The sequence below is a fragment of the Monodelphis domestica genome, chromosome 7 (assembly GCF_027887165.1).
Source record: "Monodelphis domestica isolate mMonDom1 chromosome 7, mMonDom1.pri, whole genome shotgun sequence".
Lineage (NCBI taxonomy): Eukaryota > Metazoa > Chordata > Mammalia > Didelphimorphia > Didelphidae > Monodelphis > Monodelphis domestica.
In genome coordinates, this window is record NC_077233.1 from 235033879 (window position 1) to 235058289 (window position 24411).

Consider the following 24411-nt stretch of genomic DNA (forward strand, 5'->3'; position numbering starts at 1 on the left):
GGTATGATTGTTGAATTGTATTTTAAGAACTTCTGATAAATTATTCCATTTTATTAAAAGCAATAACTAATTTTCCTTGATAATTGGAAAACTGATACATTAACTTTTAACAAATCACTTGATTAACATTCTACATATTTGTATTGTGATTACAGACAGAATACAAGATAAATGATTTTGTCATGTGTGGCTTAAATTTCTCATTACCCTGTGAGAAGTTTTGAGCTTACAAACAAGGAAAATTACTTATTGCTTTTATAAATGACCAATTTCAGCAAAAAAAAAAAAAAGAATGAAGAAGTTGTATGAAATTTTTTGTCCGTTTTAATTTTAATTTTTTTAGTTAATTAATTTAGAATATTTTTCCATGGTCGTGTGATTCATGTTTTTTCTCTCCCCTCCCTTTAGCCCCTCCTATAGCCAATATGCAATTCCCCTGGATTTTATATATGTCATTGATCAAGACCTATTTTCATATTATTGATATTTGCACTGAGGTGATTGTTTAGAGTCTACATCCCTAATCATATACCTATTAAGCCATGTGATAAATCATATGTTTTTCCTTCAGTGTTTCTATTCTCACAGTTATTTCTCTGGATGTGGCTAGCACTCTTTCTCATAAGTCCCTCAGAATTGTCCTATTACTGCTAATAGAGAAATTCATTATATTCGATTGTGCCACAGTGTATCAGTCTCTATGTACAATGTTTTCCTGCTTCTGCTTCTTTCATTCTGCATCAGTTCCTGGAGATCTTTCCAGTTTCACATTGAATTGCTACAGTTCATTATTCCTTTCAGCACACTAATATTCCATCACTATAAGATACAACAATTTGTACAGTCATTCACCAATCAATAGACACCCTCTTGTTTTCCAGTTTTTTTGCCACCACAAAGAGTGTGGCTATCAAATTTTTGTACATGTATTTTTCCCTATTATCTCTTTTGGGTACAAACCCAGCAGTGGTATTGCTAGATTAAAGGGTAGGCATTCTTTTAGCACCATTTAGCCATAATTCCAAATTGCTTTCCAGAATGGTTAGATCAATTCACAACTTCATGAGCAATGTTTTAGTGTCCCAATTATGGTATGTCCCCTCCAACATTTTTTGCTTTCCTTTGATGTCATATTGGCCAATCTCCTAGATGTGAGGTAGTATATCAGGGTTATTTTGATTTGCATTTCTCTAATTATAAGAGATTTAGAACACTTTTTCATGTGCTTAGTGATAGTTTTAATTTATTTATCTGAAAACTGCCTATTTATGTCACTTACCCATTTATCAATTGGGGGATGGTTTGATTTTTTGAACAATTGATTTAACTTCTTATAAATTTGAGAAATTAAACCTTTCTTAGAAGTTTTTGTCATAAAGGCTTTTCACCCAATTTATTGCTTTCCTTTTAATGTTGATTGCATTGATTTTGTTTGCAAAAAACCTTTCTAATTTAATGTAATCAAAATTATTTATTTTACATTTTATAATATTCTCTATTTCATTCTTGATCATAAATTCTTTCCTTTCCCATAGATCTGACAGTCATAGTTTTCTATGTTCTCCTAATTTACTTATAATTTCTTTATTTACATTTAAGCCATTTACCCATTCTGAATTTATCTGGGTATAGGGTATGAGATGTCAATCTAAACCTAATTTCTCCCATAATATTTTTCAGTTTTCCCAGCAGTTTTTGTCAAATAGTGGGTTCTTGTCCTGAAAGCCAGGATCGTTAAGTTTATTGTACACTATCTTGCTGAGGTCATATACCCCAAGGCTATTCCATTGATCCTTCCTTCTGTCTTTTAGCCATTACCCTATTGTTTTGATGATCAGTGCTTTATATAGTATAGTTTAAGATCTGGTACTGCCAGGCCTCCAACTTTCACATTTTTTTTATTAGTTCCTTTGATATTCTTGATCTTTTGTTCTTCCAAATGAACCTTGTTATAATTTTTCTAATTCAACATAAACGTCTTTTGGTAGTTTCATAGGCAAGGCATTGAATAAGTAAATTAATTAGGATACCATTGTCATTTTTATTTTATTAGCTCATCCTACCCATGAGCAATTAACATTTTTCCAATTATTTATATCTAGTTTTAATTGTGTAGAAAGTTTTTGTAGTTGTGTTCAAATAATTCCTGTGTTTGTCTTGGCATATAGATTCCTAAGAATTTTATCATGTCTAGGGTGATTTTAAATGGAATTTCTCTTACTAACTCTTGCTGCTGGGTTGTATTAGAAATATATAGAAATGCTGGTGATTTATGTAGGTTGATTTTGTATCCTGCAACTTTGCTAAAGTTGTTAATTATTTCCACTAGCTTTTTAGTTATACTCTAGGATTCTTTAAGTAGACCATCATATCATCTGCAAAGAGTGAGTTTACTCTCCTCATTGCCTACTTTCATTCCTTCAATTTCTTTTTCTTCTCTAATTGCTACCACTAGCTTTTCCAGTACAATGTTAGATAAAAGAGATGATAATTGAGCATCCTTGCTTCACTCTTAATCTAATTGAAAAGGCTTCTAACTTATCCCCATTGTATATGATACTTGCTGATGGTTTTAAATAGATGCTGTTTATTATTTTTAGGAAAGGCCTATATATTCCTATACTTTGCTGTATTTTGTGAAAGGCTTTTTCTGAATCTATTGAGATAATCATGTGATTTCTGTTGGTTTGGTTGTCTATATGGTCAATTATATGGATGGTTTTTCTGATATTAAACCATCTTTGAATTCCTGGCATGAATCCCCCCAGATCATAGTTAATTATCCTTGTGATCACTTGCTGTAGTCTTTTTGCTAGTATTCTATTTAAGATTTTTGCATCTATGTTCATTATGGAGATTGGTCTGTAGTTTTCTTTCTCCATTTTTGACCTGCCAGGCTTTGTAATCAGTACCATATTTGTTTCATAAAAGGAATTTGGTAAAACTCCTCTGTTTATTTTGTCCAATAGTTTTGTATAGCATTGGAATTAATTGTTCTTTAATTGTTTTATAGAATTAACTTGTGAATCCATCTGGCCCTGGGAATTGTTTCATAGAAAGTTTCTTGATAACTTGTTCAATTTCTTTTCTTGATATGGGATTATTTAAGCATTCTATTTCCTTTTTTATTATATTTCCTTTTTTATTAATATAGGCAATTTAGAATTTTGTAAATATTCATTCATTTCACCTAAATTGTCATATTTATTGCCATATTATTGGACAAAATATTTCTTGATCATTACCTTAATTTACTCTTCATTAGAGGTGAGGTTGCCCATTTCATCTTTGATACTGTTAATTTGATTTTATTCCTTCTTTTTTAAGTTAGATTAACCAGTGCTTTATCTAGTTTATTTTTTCAAAGTTCCAGCTCCTAGTTTTATTTATTAGTTCAATAGTTCTTTTACTTTCAATTCAATTAATTTCTCCTTTGATTTTTATGATTTCCAAATTCGTTTTTATCTGGGGATTTTTAATTTGTTCTCTTCCTAGTTTTTTTTTTTTTTTAGTTGCATGCTGAATTCATTGACCTCTTCCCTCTCTGATTTGTTGATATATGCACTCAGGGATATAAATTTTCCCTTGAGTACTGCTTTGGATGTATCCCATAGATTTTTATAAGTTGTTTCCTCATTGTCATTTTCTTCAAAGAAATCAGTAATTGTTTTTTTTTATTTGTTCTTTGACCCACAAGTTTTGAAGATCTAGATTATTTAGTTTCTAATTAATTTTAAATCTGCTTTTCCATAAGCCCTTATTAAGTATGATTTCTATTGCATTATGATTTGAAAAAATTGCATTTATTATTTCTGCTTTTCTACATTTGTTTGAAATGTTTTTATGCCCTTGTACATGGTCCATCTTTGTCTATGTGCCATGTACTGCTGAAAAGAAGTTATCTTCCTTTTTATCATCAATTATTGTTCTCCAGATATCTATTAGCTCTAATTTTTTCCCCTAACATTTCATTCCCTTCCCTTCTTTCTTTCTTTCTTTTTGGTTTGATTTATCTAGTTCTAACAGAGGAAGGTTGTGATCTCCAACTAGTATTCTTTTATTATCTATTTCATTCTTTAGCTCCTTTAGTTTCTCCTTTAGAAATCTGAATGCTGTACTATTTGGTACATGTTGAGTATTGATATTTCTAGAAATCTGAATGCTGTACCATTTGGTACATGTTGAGTATTGATATTTCTTTATTATTTATACTGCCTTTCATCAAGATGTAACTATTCCCTTATCTCTTTTAATCAGATCTATTTTCTCTTTAGCTTTGTCTGATATTGCAATTGCTACTCATGCCTTCTTTGTCTCAGTTGTAGCCCAGTAAATTCTGCTCCAGCCTCTTACCTTTACCCTGTGTATATCCACCTGCCTCAAGTGTGTTTCTTGTAGACAACATATGGTAGGGTTCTGGTTTTTAATCCATTCTGTTATCTGCTTCCTTTTTATTGGTGAGTTCATCCCATTTGAATTCACAATTATGATTACTGTCTCCATTTTGACATCCTCCTTTTATCCTGCCTTTTCTCTTATCCCTCTTAACCTCCTCTCCAACTTTTCACTTTTAGTCAGTCTACCCCCTTCCCCTCCCTATTGTTACTCTCTTTCCCTTTCCCACCCTCCCTTCTTATTTATTCTCCTCTTACTACAGTGCCTTTTAAATGACCCCTAACCTCCCTCTCCCATTTATTGCTCCCCTACCCACCAGCCCGTTTATTAGCTTTCGACTTCTATGTAGGGCACAATATAATTCTCTGCCCAAATGGATTTGATTGTTCTTCCCTCTCTGAGTCAATTTCAATATCTGTAAAATTGAAGTATTACCTGTCTCCAACATCTTCCACCCTTCCATTGTATTGGTCTTCTCCCCCCTCCACCCATGCACTTCTTTTAATATATATATATATATATATATATATATATATATATATTCATTCTATTTTATTTCTTTGGCCATTTCTCTTAGTATTATCCTTTTTTTACCACTAGTTTATATTCTTTAAACATATCATCCTATACAGTTTGTCACTGAACTCTCTAGTATACTTCTTCTAGCTACCCTGATGATAATAACAAATTTTAAGAGTTACCAATATTATCTTTTCTTATAGGAATACAAATCATTTGAACTTATTGGGTCCCTTAAAAAGAGTTATTTTTTTCCTTTCCTTAATTTGCTTTTGATGATTTTCTTGGTTCTGTATTTGGGCATCAGATTTTCTGTTTAAGTCAGTTCTTTTCTTTAGGAATGCTTGGAAGTCTTCTATTTCATTAAATAATCATACTTTCCCCTGCAAAAATATAGTCAATTTTGCTGGGTAGTTGATTCTTAATTGTAGATCCAATTCCCTTGTTTTCCAGAATCTCATATTCCATGCCTTCCAGTCCCTTAGTGTGGATGCAACTAGATCCTGTGTTATCCTAACTGTGGCTCCATGATATCTGAATGTTTTCTTTTTAGCAGCTTGTAATAGCCTTTCCTTGGTCTGGAAGTTCTTGAACTTGGCCATAACATTCCTGGGCATTGTCAATTGGGGATCTGATGCAGAAGGTGATCTGTGGATTCTTTCGATCTCTACTTTACCCTCTTGTTCAAGAATGACAGGGCATGTTTTCTTGGTTAATTTTCTGTAGAATGATGTCCAGTCTTTTTCTTTTGTCACAATATTCAATAATTCTTAAATTGTCTCTCCTGGGATCTATTTTCCCAGTCTGTTGTTCTATCAATGAGGTGTTTCATATTTTCCTCAATTTTTTCATTCTTTTGATTTTGTTTTCTCAACTTTTACTGCCTTGTGAAGTCAATTGCTTCCAGTAGTTGGATTCTAACTTCTAACATCTAAATTTCATCCCTAGTTTTTATCATCCTTTTCCTTTTATACTGTTTTCCTTTAGAGGCCATCTTTCATTTTCTTTGTCTTGTTTTCAAGCTGGTCAATTCTGGCTTTTAAGTAACTATTATCTTGTTTTAGTTCATGTGCCTCTATTTCCAGATGACCTCTTTTGCTTTTTATGTTCTTTTCCAATTTTCTTCAGCCTCTATTAATTGTTTTTTTAATTGTGTTTTGAGTTCTTCCAAAGCCTGTGTCCAATTCACTGGAGTTCCTGAGTTTTTTCTTGGTGTTCCTTTGTCTTCCTCTCTTCTCTGTTCATTGTTCATTACCTGGATAGAAGCTGTCAATTGTAATTTTCTTTTTCCTTTTCGTGTTGCTTACTCATATTTTTTTCCTTCTTTCCCCCTATCTCCATCATTGACTGTATTCTTGCTCCTCTGTTCATTTTCTGAATCAATGAATTTGTGCTATTCTGTCCTAAATGGGCTTCTTCTCTGCTCTGCAGATTAACTGCATTAGGCTGATGAAGCTGGACTATTGTATTAATAAGCACTGAAGCCAGATATTCCTCAGCTGCCAGTAGAAAGTGAAGGTGTAGAGGCTAAAGGTAGTTACCTTCATCCTTTTCTCTTTCTTTTTTGCTAGCTGCTTAGGCAGAGCCCTGAGTTTCCCATGGTGGTACCCAGGTACTCTGTCACAGTTGCAGCCTTTTCTCTGGGATCCCAGTCAGTCAGATTCTTACCTTGGGTCTCAGAGAGGTAGGTGGCAGAGGGGTGTTGGGGACTGAGCTTCCCTGGCCTCTGAAGGCTTCTTATCTGTACTATTAATAGGTTGGAATAGGCTGGCCAAGCTGATCTGCAGAGCTGGATGTACCCTGAGGCCCAAAACTTCAGAGGCAGAGGCCCAATATATATGAGCAGTGACTGAAAGCTGTGACCAAGCTGCCCTCCTCTATGCTCCTCTCCTCCCTCTGCCTCCCTGCCAGCTATGGTCAGAGCCCTGAGTCATGAGTAGCTGTGGTAGCAGGGCACTCCCTCCTGGCTGGAGCCTTCACCCTGAGATCCCAGCAACTGCTGTAGTCTCAGAACAATAGGTGGGGTAAGGGTCCTAAGATCTTTCTTTTTTCTTTTCTTTCTACCCAAGAATTCAACCTTCTTTGTATAACTTTTGAGTTGAATTGAGCAGGAAGGTCTCTCCTCTTGTTGTATTTGGCCTTCTGTCTCCCTGAAAGCACATTGTTTTTGATTGGTGTGGAAGATTTTTCACTAAGGACTTGATTTTGCTTCTAAGCCACATTCTGTATGTAATTTTAAAGGAAAAATAATAACCAGATGGAAATGAATTATTTAAAACATTTAAAGAAAAAATAATTCCAATATTTATTAGCTACAAAACCATGGGGCAGGGGGAGGGGGGAATGATCTTCCAAAATAACTTCTTTGTTAAAAAAAAAAAGGTAGGCTTGCTAACTAACAAAAGAGTCAAAATGAAGAGTGAAAACTACAAGCCAATAATTTCAATGAACAGTAAAATTAAAAATTAAATGTTATTTTCAAAGAGGCTTCAGAAACATAAAAATACCATATAGGCTGAACAAATTAGATTTATATTATTTTTGCAGAGTTTATTTGTTACTATTAAATTCATAAAGTAGAAGATCATATGAATAACAAGAACAAAAACTATGATTATATCAATAAATGCAGAAAGTTAAAAAATACAACATTCATTTATGTTAAAAACACTAGAAAACACAACAATAAATGAACCTCTAAAATAATGAACCAGGATTCTATATAATGGAGTTAAACTACATTTTTTTCAATAACATTAAATTTAAAGGGAAGATATTCAATATGGCTACTATCATTTTCTAGAGTGTTAGAAGCAATAGGAAAAGAAAACAGAAATTGATGGAATAAACATAAATAAAGAGAAAAAACAGTAATCATTTTTTGAAGATATGGCTTCCAGAGAAAAGTCTATAGAGTCATATAAAATTAATTAATGCAAGAAATAATTTTATCAAAGTCCTGACATATAAAATTAAACCACATAAGTCATTAGCACTTCTATATATTAGCAAGAAACCCAGAAGGAAGATGTAGGAAGAGAAATTTCATTTGAAATAAAATATAATGCATAGGATATTTCATAAGCACCTACCAAGACACATAACAGAACTATATGAATAGAAAGAAGGAATCATAAATGAAAGAAGTTATGGAGATGCTAATGGCAAAGTCTTGCAAATGGTTGTATAAGTGGAGTGAAGAAGAATGGAGAATCGAAGATAATTGCAGGGTAATTAACCTCAGAGTCTTGAATGATGGCAGTGAATTTGATTAGGAAAAGTGATAGTTGAGAGAGGGGAGAAATTAATTAATTCAGTTTTGAACATTTGGGTTTGATATAGCTCCTGCTTGTGACTTCATTTGGTCTTTTCTTGGCAAAGATACTAGTGTGGTTTATCATTTCCTTCTCTAGTTAATTTGACAAAGGCTAATAGGCTAAAGTGACTTGCCCAGGATCACACAGCTAGTAAGTGTTTAAAGCCAAATTTGAACTTGGAAATATAAGTCTTCCTGACTCCACGCCCAGCACTCCATCCACTGCATCACCTAGCTGCCAATGTCTCTTTCTGGTCAGGCTGAAATGTCCGATAGGCAACTACTATTGCTAGTCTATAATTCAGGAGGGAGTCTGAGACTACATAAAAAGACTCAGAAGAATCCTACAGACAGATGGTAGTTGAACACTTGGAAATTGATGAGGTTACCAAGAGTATAAAGGAGGAGTCAGGTAATGATAGAACCTTTGGGAATATTCATAGGTAAGGAGTGTGATATGTATGATGAGTTATAAAGGAGGAGAAAAAGGAGTCATTAGGCAGTTAGGAGGCAAACCAGGAAAGAGTTTTGCTATGAAAACTCAGGTAGGAAAGGGTAGCCAGGAAGAGAGGTTGTTCAGCAGAGTAAAATGCAACAGATATTTGAAGATGGTTGAAGATTCATAAAAGGCTGAATAATTTTACAATTGAGCATCATTAACTACTTTGGCTAGAGCAGCTTCAGTTGAACAATGATAAAAGTCAGCTTGCATAGGTTTGAAAAGGGAAGAAATTGAAATAGTGAATATAAATAGTTAAAAAGGAAATAGAAAAAAAGTTTCAAGGGAAAGGTAGAGAAGATATAATAAGATAAACCTAAGAGGTGAAAGGGTCTAGTGAAGTTTTTTTTTTTTAATGAATGGAGGGCAATTATGCATGTTTGAAGACAGAAGGGAAGGAACAAGTAGATAGGGAAAGGTTAAAATTTCAAAAAAGAGAACAATGGATATTGTAATTTTTAAGAAAAGACAGTAGAGAATGGAATCAAGAGGCATATATAGAGGTATTTGGCCTTGGTAAGGAGAAGGGTTACTTTGTCAGAAGCTGGGGGAAAAGAGGAAAGGGTTGAGATAATGTCAATAATTTTCAAGATGAAGAGAAGTGGATTGGGAGCTCATGTCAAATAGCTTCTATTTTCTTAGTAAAATTAACAGGAAATGTTCTTAGTTGAGAGATAAGAGGGAAAAGAGAACTGTGGGAATTCAGAAAGGAAGAATAGGTTTGAAATAGAAAGCTTAAATACCTTGTTTTGGGTCACATAAGTCATTTTGGTAGAATTTGAACCCAGATCTTCCTGACTATCAAGATACATTACTCCAGGCTTCTCTTGTAATAATCATCTAGCATTGCTTTTTGCTCCATTGTTTCTAGATTTTTTTCCTACTTCCAAAAATATTGCCACTGCAAATATTTTGGTATATATTCAGTTCAATAAACATTTATTAATTATCAAAAATGTGCCAACTTGTTGACTAAGTGCTAGAAATACAAATAAAAGCATGCCCTCAAGGAGCTTACAATCTTTTATTTTTTAAATCCTTACCATCGGTCTTAGAATTTATATTAAGTTATAGTGCCAAGGTAGAATTGCAGTAAGAGCTAGGCAATTGGGGTGAAGGGATTTACCTAGGGCATACAATCAGGAAGTTCAGATTTGAATCCAGGATCTCCCATCTCTAGACCTAACTCTCTATCCACTGAGTAACTTATCTGCCCCAAAAGACTTACCTCCTAAAGGGGGAAGACAATATATAAAAGGAAGCCAGGAAGAGGGGGAGACATGCATTGGGAGAATACATGAAATTTAGACCAAGCAGAGACACATAGTGGAAAGGTGGAGTGAGAACTCTTCTTTTAGTTTTGACCTCATTGAGATATGTAACCCATAAGCTTAAAACAAATATAGCACCAGCTGGCAGAATCAATCCCCTGTCACTGGGACATTATGCCTTCCTCCTCAAGCATAGAGATTAACCTGTTCTGTACCCTCAGAATGCATCAAGAAATTATATAGAATAAAGGAGAAAATACATATAATGAAGAGAAAAAGTGAATTGGGACATAGAGGGGTTCAAAGATTGCTAATGACTCCACTGGCCAGTGAGCAAGGCAGTTTAATGTAGACAAATGTGAAATAATACACCCAGAAGCAATGAACCAAGTAAGAGAATGAGTACAAGCTAAATAAAATCTCATGTACTGTCCTATCCCAGAAAGGGATTTAGAGGTTACTGTTGAAAAAATATCCTTGAAGTTGTCAGGTAGACAGTATTGCTGCAGTAAACTAGGCAAATATGGAGTCCGTGTGCCCTTAAAATAGTTTAGAATACAAATGAAAAGTTGGACTTTGGAAACAGCAATAACTGTTCTAAGATCTCACACCAGGTATTCATTTACCTTTATGATGGCTGCCATGTTGAGAGGTAAGATGGGGTTTTTTTTTGAAGAGGGAATAGAACAGAACAATTCTGACAATTCAGAATTTCAAAAATACTTGTATTTTTGTTGTGGGAGGGATATGAAAGACAAAGGTCTTTTTTTTTTTTTTTGGCTAGGGATAGTTTCAAGGTGACCCCTGGGAAGTTGCTGGCATTCTAAAATGACTTGATAAAATGGAAACAAGATAAGTCACACACATTGCTGTAGGGTTCAAAACCTGGGACACCAGCTGAAATAAGAAAATTCAATTCCTGATATAAGATTGAGCTTTTCTTCTTCCTGGAAGAATATATACCTTTTTTACCTTTTTCATAATGAAAATGTATTGTTTCATGGTGGTAATCCTAACATAAGCAGTGTTATAAATGACAGGACACACTGCAGAAAATGATACTGTTGGAAGATATTGTTGGAAATAATTTGGATTTTGATACCATCCTTTCTGGGAGACCTTTTCTCCCCCTTCTTTTCTACTTCTCTTCGGAAGGGCTGGAACTATTGAAATGATTTAATGATATTTTGAACTCTTTTGACTTTTCTTTCATTTTTTTCACACATATACACACAGGAGACCTTTGAAAAATCCTACAAGTTTATCTTGATAAAAAATAACATAAAATTACATCCATTTTAAAGAGATCACAGTGTGCTGAGAAATAATATATTAAAACTGGGTCTTGAGTGTTAATGTCTGACTTTTCAGTTATTTTAAGAATGCTCTCTGCCTAATCCCTTTGTTCCTATGTTGCTATCACAAAATGTGTGTGTATGGGGAAGGGGGGGGGTACAGAATCTTATCTATGTTTTGTTGTTGTTGTTGTTGTTATTGTTGTTGTTTTTGAAGAGAAAACTCCAGCATGGAGAGTGGGAAGCAATTTGCTCTTAGTTCCTGTGGGGAGCTGGACAGCAACAGAGTTCTGAATCTAGTTGGGTTGATTTTTAACCTGGAAGGCTAACCAAGGCTGAGGAAGTTGGTGGAGCTGGCTGGAAGGAAGGCAAAGTTGCCACCTTTCCCAGCAGTGCTACAGCCTAATTGAGACTATGATTAAGGTTAGATGACTCTTATGTTCTATTATTGGCTGTGAAGCCTGTGGATTCAAGTCCTGCTAGTAAGCAGGAGGAGGCTCTTAGAAACTGCCAAATATCTCAGGAACAGGGTAGAGGTTGACAGAATATAAAAAAAGGTTGATAGAGAAGGAGAGAGAAAGGTAGGCAATGTGTTTCAGAGAAAAGATGACTCTTCCTGCCCCTCATTTCCCAGTCAAACTTCCAGGGACATTGCTAACCTATCTGAATCCATTCCCCCATGATCAGTGATTTCCCACCCAATATTACCCTTCTCATTCCAGTGATTCTGCACACTGAAACTCTACTTTTATTAGTTGATCGTGCTTCTCTATCCCCAATTGCCTATTCCTTTACTCCTATTCCCTTCAACCCAATACCCTTCCCTGCAATGGCCCACCACAAAATTACCTGCTCTTCCATTGGGCTCTCTGGATGCCTACTTCATAACAAACTTGCTTTCCACTTAAATATTTTCCTTTCCCATTCCTTCTGTATTCTGACTCTCTCTGAGACCTGGCCTCCTCTTGATGATGCAGTTTCCCTGACTATCCTTTCCAGGTCTGGACCTACTTTCACTCATTCTGCTACCCCCTTCCCACATGCACTGGTTGAGATAGAGGAGTTGGAATATTTCTTGCTCCCTATTACCACTTCCATGCTCTCCCTCTATACCTCCTTTACTCCATAACCTCTCCTCCTTTGAGGCTCATGGAATCCATATCTCCCACTGTGGAAAGGAAACAAGACTAACAGTTGGTGGGGGAAGGATAGTTAACAGAGGAAGGTATACTGGAGTGGCAGTAGTAACACAAACAGAGAAATTATGGTATGCATCCTTACCAAAGCACATGAGCGCTCAAGGGGCAGAGCTAGTTGCTTTATTAAATGCTTTGCAAATCCAGAAAGATAAATGGGTCAATATTTACACAGATTCCCAGTACTCATTTTCAGTAATTCATGCCACAGCAGAAATTTGGAAACACAGAGGATTTTTGACAAGTGCAGGCAAAGAGATCACATTTGCCAAAGTAATAATGCAACTTCTTGAGGCCGTACAACTGCCCAAGGAAGTGGCAATAATACTCTGTAGATCACATACAGGGGCTAATGATCATGTGTCCTTAGGAAACCATAGAGCTGACATTACAACAAAATTTGGAGCTAGAGAAGGACCTCTACATGTATTGAATTTCTCAATAGTTGAACAGGACACTCTAATTAATGTCTACAATGAACAGGAAATTCAATCATGGATAAAGATCTTAGGAGCAAAACAAATAAGGAGGATATGGTTTTCACAACTAGGCAACCCCATCCTGCCTAGAACATTATTTTATCATTTGTGCAATGCAATACATGCACAAGGACACTGTGGAGCCCAAGCTGTGATCGATTCAGTGAGATGATTTTGGTCTGCACCAGGAATATCCTCATATGCCATAAGAGTTTTGTCAAAAATATAAAATTTATATGCAGTTCAATCAGGGAGTTTATAAGACCAAAGGGTTAGGAGGTTGTCCCTTAGTATATACTCCATTTGAATGCATACAGATAGATATCAATATGCCAAAAGACAAAGAAAAGTATTGCCTTGTCATCATAGACAGACTGACTAGATGGCCAGAAGTTTTTCCTGCCAAAAAGAACAACATGGCAATTGTAGTCAAAATCCTATTAAAAGAAGTCATACCTAGATCTGGCATTCCCTCAAAATTGGACTCAGACCAAAAAAATGTATAAAAAGACCACTTTACTCAATCAATATTAAATGAAATTTATAAAAATCTAGCAATACAAGCAACATACCACACATCGCATCATCCCCAAAGTTCAGGGCAAGTGGAGAGATTAAATAAAAACATCAAAACATTGATAGGAAAATTTTGTGCAGAAACACACCAAAAATGGACAGAAATTCTGCCATTAGTTCTGTTCCATCTTAGAACACAACCCAGTGGAGATTTGCACATCTCTCCATTTGAGATGCTATATGGACACCCAAATTGGCAAGGAAGGATGTGTAAACTAGCTTACAATTGCAATGAAAGGTGGATACTGTCAGTTAACAAAATATATACAAGCTTTACAAACAAAAATAGCAGAGTTGCATGAAATGGGCTTGATACCACAAACAGTACCCCTGGATTACAATTTGCACAACATCAAACCAGGAGACATAGTATACTTAAAAAAATTTCAATAGAAAATTGGCTACAGACATAAAATGGACTGGACCACATAAAGTATTGCTTACCACCCCAAAAGCTATAAAAATTGCAGGGAAAGACTCATGGTTCCACTGTTCCCACATGAAACCAGAAAAATCCAACATCACTGTAACAGAAATAGAAGATAATTACACAAAAGATAGTGCTGAGAAATGAAAACAAAAACTGATTAACATAAAAAAGTACACCACAGGGAAATACTAGTGACAAATAATGTTTGAGACAACTTTCCAGCCCAGAGGAAAAGCATCCCAGAGGAAAAGATTTTAAACCAGCCCAGAGGAAAAGATTTTAAACCAGCCCAGAGGAAAAGCATTAAGTAAAGCTGTTATAGATAATAAATAAGGAGGAAAAGCTGAAATGGACAGCTAAGACTTTGGAACTTTGTAAATTTGTTTAATCACTACTAGAGAAATGAAACAGAAAAAAGGCTGAAATGGACAGCTAAGACTTTGGACTTTGTAAATGTGTTTATATAAGAAGAGGACAGATGTAAAACGACACTTATATGTAAGACTGTGTTGAAATAATAAAACAAAAGTAATTTCACATATTAGGGAAATAGCATGCATCACTATATAACTTGGAAGAAAGAAGAGATCCATCAGTCAACATGAGAAGTGGAAATCTGAAGAAATTTGATAAGTATTAATTCAACACAACACTATTAGACAAAACATAAAATCACAAACTGACATATTGGGAGACCTTGTTTAAATAAACAAGTGTCTGAAATTGTATTTATGCAAAATGTAAATATGTATATAGTTAGTTCCATAAGATCTTAGGCAAATAGAAAGATCAATAGATTTTTCTATTTGACTATTCTATTTCTATTTGATATTTCTATTTGAATTATTCTATATTTCTATTTGACTATTTCTATGTTGGGATTTGGAACAATATTGTATTATATGTAAATAATCTCTATAAATAATGCATATACTATAATTAGGTAAGTAACATAATGATAGTGTGTAAATATTTAGCATAGCATGTATATATGTTGTACATAAGATTAGGTTATAGATTAGACTAGAGACTTAGATAATAGTTATAATAAGTAGGGAATAGATTAAGAGTAAGTTAAGTTAAGCATAGCTTAGACAATTAGTATACATAGGAATAGACTTAAGCTGCATTTGCAGATAGTAAACTTTTAATTGTTTATTGTAAAGCTGATGCTGAAATTGTATTTAATATATATATATATATAAGATAGACTGCAAATAATGTAATATATATAAAATAGGAAAACTTTGTTTTAGTTAACTTAGCAAGAGCAAGTAGTATTAACACCAATATTCAAATTTCTTTGTAGTGGTTTTGTTCAAACTTTTATTGTACTGAATTTATTATAAAACCCTAAAACTACCCTTACCCAAACTTTCCTGCATAGAATTCCATAAAGTAGATTTAGTAAATTGGTAACTATAATAAAAATAAGTGACCTTGAGAAGGTCACTACAAAAAAAGGGGATGATTGTGGAAAGGAAACAAGACTGACAGTTGGTGGGGGAAGGGGCAACTGGGAGTGGCAGTTGGGTCTTGTGACTAGCACTTCCTTCCTACAGGGTTTACTTCCTTACTGGTGTTGGAGGTGGGAGGAGTGTTGGCTTCCCAGCCTGGATTAGCAGTGTGAATCTTGAAATTTCTCAGACTTGTGTATGTTAAAAAATTCCCCATTGGGGAATTCTCCATTGGGACAATTCCCTATTGGGACCACCCCCCATTTTAAACAGTGAAGCTACTTAGATCTAAAATGTGAGAACTCTACTTAGATCAGAAATGGGAAGACCTCTACTCCACCCGTACTTAAGACTGCTTTAGGGGAGAAAACTCCTTGCTGAACAATGAAAAATACTTACACCCATACTTAATCCATGCCTATTTTTAGAATTAATTACAAAGGGGTGCTAAGTACCTATAAAGGTCAGGCAACTTGTGAACTTAAAAGGAGCAAAGAGGAAAAAACTTACACAGAGATTCTAACCTACTCAGGTGTGGATTACTAAAAGGATTAATCTACTCAGGTGTGAATTCAGAGTGGGCTGTCCTTTGGAAAACGTCTACTGTGATTGGTAGATGGAAGAACTTAGGGGAGGTAACATAGGAGAAAACCCGCTATATAAGAAAAAGGACAGACTGTTGAGAAAAGCTCTTGAGATAGACAGTCTCTTGAAAAACAGTCTCTAAGGAGTCTCTTGGGAGAGGCTCTTGAGGACAGTCAGAAGAATCCCTCTCTGGAGAAGGATGGCTGGCTGAACTGCTGCCTATATTCTTGCTTGGACAGATCTTGTGGTGAGTGATTAAGGACTGACTGATCTCTCTCTTAAGACTCAGGTCTAGGCCATGTTGGCTTAAGGCCCTTCATACTTATTCCTTTCTTACTCTTTCTCTTTCTTTAATTCTCATTGTATTAATTAATTAAAATCTCTATAAAACCCAGTTGACTTGGGTATATTTCATAATTGGGAATAATTCCCTGGTGACCACTTTATATATTGATTTAAAAACAAGACACTGTAGTGAAAACATATTTTCTGTGGTCACAATTTACTCACCCACTCTTATATCTACTACAATGTAAGTCTTCCACTATTTTAACTCACTACAGTTTATGACACCCAGACATTTTAACTATTACAGTTTACAACTCCCACTATTTTAAATCTTACAGTTTATGGCTCCCACTCTTTTAAATCTTACAGCAGTGCCTCTACTTGGTTTAGTCCAAAGACACAGGTCCAATCAGCTCTGAAAGTCAGAACAGTTCTTGTTGCTTTCTGTCTACTGCTAAGATTCTGAGATTGATAAAACCAGCACAGATAAAGTGTAGATGGGAGTGGGAGAAACCCTCCACCAGCCTGTGAGGCCTGCCCTTAGCTCCAAAGCTGGGAGAGACTCCAACCTTATTTAGGGACCTTCCTCTTCCCTTTTTCTGATATCTCTCCCTCAAACTCCTCTATTTCCTGCTACAAACCTTCTTTATCCCCCATTTTTCCAATCCCCCCATCTTTCCCAATAAATATTACACCATCAAATCAGCATTCTGAAGGTTGTACCTTGATAATCTCTAGGATCTTTTCTCAATGATCTTGTCAGTCCTTGGTTAACAATCTTTCCTCCTCAAGTCCTGCCTTCATACTGTTGGATTTTAAACAAACATATTGATATTATTTCAAGGACTCTACCTTCTAAGTTCCTCAACTTACTCTTTCTCATGAACTACTCCTTTATATTACCTCAGCTACATACTGAGATGGACAAAGCTTTGATCTTACCATAATTTAAAAATGCACTTCCATGAACATGAACTTGGAAATTTCTTTATCCAACCACAATTTTCTTTCATTCTACCCCTCTCTACCTTTTATCACTATTGCCTCCAATTGCTTGATTCCCTAGTTCTTTCCAGGGCCATCACTCTATATTGGCTATACTTGCCTCTTTTCTCCATCTTGACCTCCCACTGAACTGGTTAAACTCTACACTTCCCTCTTCTCTTGAGTTTCTTGCCCCTTTATTCTAATGCTGATCTTGCCCTGCTAAGCCTCAGTTTTGGATTTTTCCTATAATTCCCACTAGTCCACTCACCCCAGAATTTATTCCAAACTCGTTAAAGCTCATATAATTTCCCATCAAGAATCTTGCTTCATATTTAACTGACCAAATGAGAGTATTTGCTGAGTCTTCTGCTTCTTCTTCTTGATCTCATAGCACTCAGATCCCTTCTCCATTGTCTCCTCCTTCACCTGGTTCACCTAAAAAGGTTGCCTTTCTCCTTGCCAATCCTAATCCTTCTATATGCCCAAATGATCTCATTCCATCCTATCTTCTCCAGCAGGTTGTCCCCTCTATCATCTCCACTCTTTCACTTGTTATCAATCTCTCCCTGTCTCTTGATTGCTAGTTATTATCTCATATCTCTCTTCTCTTTTGTGGCTAAATTCCTTAAGAAGTCTGCTCACACAATTATTGCCTCTACTTTCCTCTCATCGTTCTTACCTCTCTATGGTCTGGCTTCTGACCTCATTCTTTATTTAGCTGAAACTATTCTCTACAAAAGTACAAAAAGTCTCTTAGTTGCCAAATCTAATGGCCTTTGCTCAATTTTTATCTTTCTTTTTTACCTCTTTACAGCTTTTGATGCTGTTGATCACCCTCTTCTCCATGATATTCTCTTCTTTCTAGGTGTCTCCTGGTTTTCCTCCTATTAGACCGCTTTTCCTCTGTCTTCTTTGCTAGATCCTTTTCCTAGTAAAAAACTTATGATTTTCAAATCTACTCTTCCCTAACCTCTCTACTGACCTAGATATTCTACAGACATCATAAACTAAACATGTCTAAAACTGAATTCATTACCTTTTTTTTTTAAAATGAAATCCTTCTTTTTTTTTAAACCCTTATCTTCCATCTTGGAGTCAATACTGACTCCAAGGCAGAAGAGTGGTAAGGGTTAGGCAATGGGGGTCAAGTGACTTGCCCCAGGTCACACAGCTGGGATGTGTCTGAGGCCAGATGTGAACCTAGGAACTCCCATCTCCAGGCCTGGCTCCCAAACCACTGGACCACCCAGCTATCCCCCTCATTAATTTTTTAAAATGATCCCTTCTTCCAAACATCCCTATTGTTGTCAAAGTGACAACCAATCTCCTATCATCCTTGACTCATCATTCTCTCTCATCACTCCCACTCTCACCATTCCATCTATTGCCATGGTCTGACAATTTTAACTTCCTAAAATTCTCATATATGTTCTCTTTTCTTCTCTGATACTACCAGCACCCTAGTGCAAATTCTTATCATTTCATACCTGGAGTATTGCAATCGCCTACACATTGGTCTCCCTACCCCAAGTTTCTCCCCATTCCAGGTCTTCCTTCATTTCTTCACCAAATCAGTTATCCCAAAGTATAGAATTGACCATGTCATTCTCATATTCCAATAGCTCCAGTATGACATATAAATTCTGTTTGGCATTCAAAGCTCTTCATAACCTTTCTTTCTCTTACCTTTCTAGTATTATTATACCTTACTACTTTCCAGATAGTCTGTGATCCAGTGACTGTAGCTTCTTATTGGCTATTCATCATGTTTAGAATCTTTTTTTCCTCATCTTCATGTACTGATTTCTAAAACTTCCTTTCTGTCTCAACTAGTTAGTCTTTCTTTATCCTGCTTAATCCTAGTACCTTCCCTCTGTTGATTACCTCCAATATGTCCTGTGTATATGTATAATTTGTACATACTTATTTTTATCTTGTATTCCACAATAGAATCTGAGCTCCTTGAAAGTAGGTACCTTGCCTTTCTTTATATCCCCAGTACTTAGAATACTAACTGAAACACAGTAGGTGCTTAATAAATTTCTTTTGACTGACTGAATTACTAACATGTATTTACATCTCTTGCCTCTGATTTTAATTTTTTATGTGACCTTAGAAGACAGTAAGGTAGAGAGGAAGGAAAGCAGGAAGAAAGGAATGAGGGAGGGAGGAGAAAGGAAGGGAAGGAGGAAGAAGTGAGGAAGGAAAGGAGGAAAAAAGAAAGAAAGATGGAGAGGAAATGGAGGGAGGAAGAAAGAGAGAGAGGAAGAAGTAAGAGAAAGAATGATGAAGAGAGGGAGGGGATGAAGGAAGGGCAGGAGGAAAGGAGGTAGGGATGCAGTGATGAAGGAAAGAAGGAAGGAAGGAAGAAGGAAAGAAAGAAGGAAAGAAAGAAAGAAAGAAAGAAAGAAAGAAAGAAAGAAAGAAAGAAAGAAAGAAAGAAAGAAAGAAAGAAAGAAAGAAAGAAAGAAAGAAAGAAAGAAAGAAAGAAAGAAAGAAAGAAAGAAAGAAAGAAAGAAAGAAAGAAAGAAAGAAAGAAAGAAAGAAAGAAAGAGGAGGGAAGGAAGGAAGGAAGGAAGGAAGAAATAAAAGAAAGACAGAAAGACAGAAGGAAGGAAGAAAAGAGAAGGAGGAAAGGAATGAAGGAAGGAGAGAAAGAGGGGAAAAGAGACAGGGAAAGAGTAAAAGAGGGATGGAGGAAATAAGCATTTATCAAGCATTTACTATGTGTTAGGCATGGCACTTACATACTTTATAAATATTTACAAATATTATTTCATTTGATCCTCACCACAACTCTGGGAGAAAAATGCTATTAATATCCCCATTTCACAGTTCAGAAAAATGAAACAGACTGAGGTTAAGTGACTTGTCCTGGGTCACACAGCTAGTGTCTGACTACATTTGACCTCAAGTCTTCCTGACGTCAGTCCCAGCAACCTACTACATCATTTAGCTGCCTCTAGGCAAATCACTTCCTTAGTTCTCAGTGTCTCAATATTTTTGCTCTAAAATTAGACTATGTGGGTCCTGAGATCCATGTCCCTATGTTCTTAAAAGGGAAACAGGTAAAGAGGGACAGAAGGGATAATTCCTTCAAGAAAAAGAAAGGAGAAATGAAAGGGAAAGAAGGGCTAGATAGAAAAATGAGAACAGGACTGGAAGAGAAAAACAGTAAGGAACGAAAGCATCAACTGTTGGGATTATTTTTTTGATTAATAACTGAAAGAGAAGAGAGAGGGAAGGAACAGAGTTTCCACAGAACCTCTGGAATGATCATCTTAGATCATAGCAAGAACAAGGGGTAAATTATGGTCTCAGTCTCCTGGGATCTTCTTCACTTTGTGCTTCAAGGGTAGTTTTGGACAGGTTTCTCATAATATTTCAAAAGCAGAAAAATGGGGACATACTGCTTGACTTTCTGACTCTAATATGATAAGCAGCTCCTGGATAGTGGAAGTTTCTAGTATGAAAGCTTCCAATATGTAAGATCCAGATGTAGAGGTTCCAGATGTAGCAGGCATATGGCATGTAGGAATGACTATTAGGAAGGAGGTGGAGTGGACAGGCTCTTGGACAGAGAAAAAATAATCCAGAGGAAAAAAAATACAGGTTTTTCTGGACTAAGTAAAGGGTGAGATATTGAGATGGAGAGAGAAGAGAAAGTCAGAAAATAACCTTAAAGTAGAAGGAGGCTTTACAATAAACAGGGAAAGGAGGTTGTATTGAGTTCGGGGATTTTTCCTGTCCAGTAGTTCCTTTTGTTCTTACATCCCCAATTCCCCAAAGAGGACTTAGAGCAGCAGAGGTTTCAGACAAGAAGCTGACTAAAGCTCCCTCCCTCTGTCTTTTTTTTTCCAAGTCGTTAATCTTGGCAGACAGGTTGGTCTTTTATTAGCTATCTCAAAGGGTCAGCTTAAAAGTATCTGTAGAGATACCAGTTCAGAATGTCATTTGTCATACTGGACACTGACTGCTCCTCACATTGATTTTTTTTATCCCTCTTCCTCCCTGCCTCCTCTTCCCCTTCGACTTGGGAGGAGAAAACCTGCTCCTAACCTTCCCCAGATTTCATTTTAATTTCTTCCTCTTGTTTTCCCAGCATGGTCTAATTTCAAGAGAACATACAATGTGCATGAAGTCATGGTTAAGGCAAGATTTAATTAGAAGATTACAAATAGGAACCAAGAAATACCACGTGCTGAGACCTGGTTGGGAAATAGCTATAAAGAGAAATTTCTTCCTGATGAGAAGCACACCCTACACAGGAATCAAAGTGAAAGAAGGAGTAAGGGAGTAGAATATAGAGATAAATGCATGATCTCCATGATTGATCCCTTCCAATTTTGACATTCTATGATTCTGAGTGAGCCACAAGTGCTAAAAATGCATGCAGATGAGAGTGAATATTAAGATCTTCACTGAAGGGCTGCGCATATGTATTTTTGTGCCATATATCAATGAATGTATAAATGTAGCTTCTAGGGGTGAGGACTCCAACTGACCTTGCAAACTCCAATTCCATGAGAATAGACCTAGAAGTCTCAAGGATTCTTGATCTGAAGTCAAGGAACCTGGGTTCCCATTCTGCTACCTGGTGTTGTTGGACAAATCATAATACTCCTTTAGGTTTCAGTTTCCCTTTTTTGTGAAATGAGAGGGTTGGCCAAGATGTCCTTTTCAGAGAAAAACCTATAACTCAATAACTTGGAATTCTAATCGTGTCTCTGCCTTCTTGGGTGGCATAGAAAAGAAAGCTGGACCTGGAGTCAAGAAAATTATAGTTTGATATTTCCAATACCTTTCACCTCTACCCCATGGCCCTCTTCTCTGATTGGGACTCCTGGGACCTTCATTTTGAAGATAGAAAAAAATAGCCATGCTTCAGTCTCTGAGCCTTACCATCATAACCCTAATATGAGAGATGCTCAGCTCCCTTTTAAGCTCTGTCCCCCATTAAGCTCTTTAACAGTAGGGACCATTTTTTTTCTTTTTGCTAGTGTTTATATCCCCAGCACTTAATAAAACATTCTTGTTGAGGTTGTTGAATTATTTCAATGTATTTGACTATTTGGGACATCATTTGGGGTTTTCTTGGCAAAGATATTGGAGTGATTTGCCCATTTCCTTCTCCAACTCATTTTAAAGATGAGGAAACTGAGGCAAATAGGAAGAAAGTGACTTGCCCAGAATCACACAGGTATATGTGTCTGAGACCAGATTTAAACTCTGAAAGAGGAGGCTTCCTGACTTGAAGCTTAGTGCTCTATCCATTCCACCACCAAGCTGCCTTTTTTTTAAACACAATCTCTAGCAATAATAGGCACTTAATAAATCCTTGCTGACTTGATTTTCATATCCTCTCTCTAACTAGAACTGTTTATACTTTTTTTAAAAACACATATCTTCCATTTTAGAATAGATACCAAGTGTCCATCCCAAGACAGAATAGTGGTAATGGCTAGGTGATTGGGGTTAAATGACTTACCCAGGGTTACACATCTAGGATGTATCTTGGGCCAGATATAAATGAAGATTCTGCTGACTTAATTAAATTAAATAAACTCTGAGATATTAAATAATTTTCCCAGGATTGCAAAACCAGTGCACATTTGAGGTGGAATTTAAACTCAGATTTTCCTGACTTCAAGGCCAATTATCAATCCACTAACTTCATGTTCCCTCTGTATGTACGTTTGTGTGTGTGTTTTTTAATTATTATTATTGTGTGTCCCTAAGCAAGAAATTCTTCTGGATATTATTAAAAATTGAAGAAGCCCACTTTCAAAGCCTACAAATGGAAAGATGAATGAGATTTTTTTGTACTCTTCCTTGAATTTTCTTAAGGATGACTATTTTGCTTCCATTGCCTGGCTGATCCAATGAGTTGCAAGGGGAAAAGAATATTTAAAAGCCTTAGACATTAGGAGCTGATTTGAAAACAGGCTGTCAGAGATTCTGATAGAGCAGCCAAGGAGAAAGTATATGCTTTGCAATGCTTGGCATAATCTCAGAGAAATTCTTCTGATAGAAGGATTCATGACTGTCGGCAGGCACACGATTTTAACTTCCAATTCCAGTGGCCCCCAAGGAATACTAGCTTTGCCTGGAGAATTGTAATCCATCTGTTCCAATCTGACAGATTTACACTGGGATTATCAGTAAATGCAGGTTGTTTCAGATCTCTAAGTGCTGGGAGAAAGGTGAATGGTGGAAAGGAAGGGAAGGAGAAGATGGGCAAATTCAATGGCTAGTACTGGGTCTTGAGTTGGAGAACCTGTGTTTAATTCTTTGCAGAACTATTTGCTACCTATGTTACTTAACTACATTGGACCCCAGTTTTTTCCTATGTAAAATGAGAGGGGATAGACTAGATGGCCTTCGAAGTCTTTCCCAGTGCTAAATCTGTATTATGATACATCTTGATGAAGGGTACACTGAGGAGTGGCTCCATCTCCAATGTTTCCTGCTGTTATCGCCAATAGGGTACCTAGTCAAATCTACCCAAGTCTAGCCATTTTTTTGTTGTTGTCCAGTTGTTTTTTCAGTCATATACAAAAATTGGTGCACATTTGGGGTTTTCTTGTCAAAGATACTGGAGTGGTTTGCCATTTCCTTCTCCAGTTCATTTTACAGCAAAAGAAACTGAGGTCAGCAAGGTTAACCCAGGATCACATAGCTAGTAAGTGTCTAGACTAACTGGAATACCATCTTTCCAAAGATCAAAATATTCTCTCTAGTTCCTTAAAAGTAGTCCTTAGAGCCCAGGCCATTCTACCTAAATGGCTGTCAGTTATTTTTTACTTTTCACAAAGCAACTTTCACTCATGTTCACACTATTGCTTACTGAGTTTTTTTCCTGTTTTGTTCAGTTTCAGTGGTGCCTGACTCTTCATAACCCCATTTGAAGTTTTCTTGGCAAAGATACTGGAATGGTTTGCCATTTCCTTTGCCAGATCATTATAAAGATGATGAAATTGAGGTCAACAGGGCTAAATGACTTGCCCAAAGTGACACATCTAGGAAGTATCTGGGGCCAGATTTGAACCCAGGAAGATGAATCTTCCTGATTCCAGACCCAGCGTTCTATCCATTGCAGAACCTAGCTGCCTGTGGTC